This window comes from Hylobates moloch, unplaced genomic scaffold (assembly GCF_009828535.3).
Source record: "Hylobates moloch isolate HMO894 unplaced genomic scaffold, HMol_V3 SCAFFOLD_1997, whole genome shotgun sequence".
Lineage (NCBI taxonomy): Eukaryota > Metazoa > Chordata > Mammalia > Primates > Hylobatidae > Hylobates > Hylobates moloch.
In genome coordinates this window covers 5500-9067 of record NW_026654272.1, presented here as the reverse complement: position 1 = coordinate 9067, position 3568 = coordinate 5500, and the positions used below count along the sequence as shown (strand labels likewise).

Genomic DNA, 3568 nt, shown 5'->3' with positions numbered 1-3568 from the left:
TGGTGGCTCACACCTGTAATCCCAGCACTTTGGGAGGCCAAGGCAGGCGGATCACCTGAAGTCGGGAGTTTGAGACCAGCCTGACCAACATGAAGAAACCCCATCTCTACTAAAAATACAAAGTTAGCCAGGTATGGTGGTGGGAGCCTGTAATCCCAGCTACTCAGGAGGCTGAGGCAGGAAAATCGTTTGAACCCGGGAGGTGGAGGCTGTGGTGAGCCAAGATCACACCATTACACTCCAGCTTGGACAACAATAGCGAAACTCCGTCTTGAAAAAAAAAAATAAAGAAAATTTGGAAATCTGAGAAAAGAAAAACTAACCCCCGCTACACAGCCCTCAATCCCACTTACTATAATTCAATTAGTTAGTATTTCCTTTTGTTCTTTTCCCCAGCATCTTTTTCTGACTGTTGAATCACAGCCTATTATTTTCACTTATCATAAATGAGCTAACACTTTCGATGGCTTTATAAAATGTTATAGTATGGATATAATTATTTAGTTACATTCTCCACTGTTAGAAATACAGCAGCTACAAGTTTTTCCACAACCACAAATAATGCTGGGATTAACATGCAAAACATATACTACTGTATCCTGAGCTAGCCCAGCATCTGACACATGGAAAGGAATTTGAGAAATGTGCCAAATGATTAAGTAAATATAGCTTTTTCTGTATTTTGAAGTATTTCCTTAGTCTCAGAATGAAATTACTAGGTAAAGTATTTTTATGGCTCTTGAAATTGTGCTTCAAAAGGCTTATACCAATTTTCAGTGCCGCAAGCGACATATTTTTGAAATGTTTACATCTTTTAAAAATGTCAATTTTTTTTAAGTTTTTTTCTTTTTTTTTAATAAAAACAGGATTCCAGCATGTTGCCCAGGGTGGTCTCAAACTCCTGGGCCCAAGCAGTCCTCCCACCTCAGCCTCCCTAAGTGCTGGGATTACAGGTGTGAGCCAATGCACCTGGCCTACAATGTGCTAAACTGTTTAAATTCATGTTAACTGTCAATACCAACCACTACGGGGTATGTATTATTAAAATATCTATCTGACTGATGGGAAAAAGGAAATGTAGATAGGCTAAGTATCTTATCCAAGATCACAAAGCAGGCGAGTAACAAAGCCAAGATGCAAATCCAGGTCCAGCCTGACAACCACTACAATGGAGTGCTTATCAAAAACTGTTGCTAAACTGGCTGGGCAAGGTGGTTCGAGCCTGTAATCTCAGCACTTTGGGAGGCCGAGGCAGGTGGCTCACCTGAGGTCAGGAGTTCAAGACTAGCCTGGCCAACATGGTAAAACCCCCATTTCTACTAAAATACAAAAATTAGCTGGGCGTGGTGGCAGTGCCTGTAATCCCAGCTACTCGGGAGGCTGAAGCAGGAGAATTGCTTGAACCTGGGAGGTGGAGGTTGCAGTGAGCCAAGATTGCACCACTGCACTCCAGTCTGGGCGACAGGGCGAGACTCCATCTCCAAAAATAAAGAAGCTAATAAAACTGTTGCTAAATGAGTAGTCAAATAGTCAAAGAATAATGCCTTGTCATTTGTGATAGTTAATTTTAGGTGTCAACTTGACTGGGTTAAGAGATATCTAGATAGCTGGTAAAGTATTATTTCTGGGAGCGTCTGTGAGGGTGTGTCCAGAGGATACTGGTGTGTGAGTGGGTGGACTGAGTGGGAGGATCCACTCTCAGGATGGGTAGGTACCACCCAATAGGCTGGGGGCCTGGATACAACAAAAAGGCAGAGGAGAGGTAAATTGTGCTCTCCTGGAGCTGGAATACCTTACCTTCTCCTACTCTTGGACATCAGAACTCCAGGCTTCATGGCCTTTGGACTTGAGGACTCACACCCGTGTCCTCCAACCCTTACCAGATTCCCAGGCCTTCAGCCTTGGATTGAGAGTTACTCCACTGGCTTCCGGGGTTCTGAGGCTTTCTGAGTTGGACTGAATGCTACCAGCTTCCCCGGTTCTCCAGTTTGCAGACAGCCTACTATGAAAGTTCTCAGCTTTCATAAGTGCATAAGCTGATACCCCGAATAAAAAAGCTCCTCCTCCCATCCACCCACCCATCTACCCATCCATCATCCATACATCCATCCATCCATCCATCCATCCTACTGGTTCTATCATTCTGGAGAACTCATACTAATGTACCACTTTAACCATACTGAGGTTTTCCCCATTTTCCAAGTGAAAATACTTTTGTTGTTTTATCTGTTCAGATCCTTTGCAATTTCTCTATTAGGATTTTATTATTTTTCTTATAATTCATATCAACTCCTCAAATAACAATCTTCCTTATTCTAAAAACTATACTACATTAATGTAGCCTAAGAATATAAGATCCTTTTTGATAGCCACATCAAACTCTTGGCTTAAGTTTAAAATCAATGAAAATTTCTAAGTCCCTTTCTGAATTGCCTCTGAAAAGTCACATATTCCCTGTCCTGTAACTGATTTTCCAGTGCTAAATGCAAAATACAGAGCAGAATAATATCTCCTGGTTCAAACCGAACAGCAAGAATTCCTTATCGGCCAGGCGCGGTGGCTCACGCCTATAATCCCAGCACTTTGGGAAGCTGAAGGGGGTAGATCACAGGGTCAGGAGATCAAGACCATCCCGTCTAATACGGTGAAACCCCATCTCTACTAAAAATACAAAAAATTAGCCGTGCGTGGTGGCGGGTGCCTGTAGTCCCAGCTACTTGGGAGGCTAAGGCAGGAGAATTGCTTGAACCTGTGAGGTGAAGGTTGCAGTGAGCCGAGATCGCGTCATTGTACTCCAGCCTGGATGACAGAGCAAGACTCTGTCTCAAAAAAAAAAAAAAAAAAAAACACAGAATTCCTCATCAGTATCATAATGTGTTTTCATTAACTATAGTATTAATTTCTATCTCAATTCTAGAAAAGGGAAAGCAGAGAGAGGTACCTGACTGATTGTTGCAAATTTTGGGTCTGGGTGTGGAAATGTCGAGGAGCTGAGTGACCCTGGATCTGATGTAGATTATACCTAGGTCCTTGCTTAACAGGCTTATTGTGGACTGGTTGCATGAGATGTGCTGAGTCTTCAAAACCACTTGACCTGGGTACACTGGAATTCCAATTCCTTAAAGAGAATATTTCCACACAATATTACTGGTTTCCAGATTTAGTAGTCAATTTAGTGACTATATTTTGGCATATGAAAATAACAGTTTCTTCCTTCTCCCATTCCTGTTTACGTCTCCCCCCAACAAATAAACAAGCTACCAGAAGAATGAACATATGCAACTTAAATTATATAAACAGAGATCTCCCTGACCCACAAATCTCACATATATAACATACGACTTACTTTCTGATAGGACCATTCTGAAGGTCTTCGATGCAGTTCTGTCTTTCTAAGCAATGTCCCCGGCACCTATTGAATACTGAGGAGAGGATAAACTGTTAGAAATAACTCTACAAAGAGCAAATCTTTCCAGAAAAAGCAAATTAAGCTGAAATTCACTATTCAAGCTGTTATATCTCACTACTTCCACATACATCTATAGACTTTTGGCAAGACTATCTTATA

General features: G+C 41.7%; 1 pseudogene; it reads right to left on the bottom strand.

The window, feature by feature from the left end:
- Nucleotides 1-1016: 1016 nt before the first annotated feature.
- LOC116464867 (RNA/RNP complex-1-interacting phosphatase-like) overlaps nucleotides 1017-3568 on the bottom strand; it is a 7601-nt pseudogene continuing 5049 nt past the window's right edge.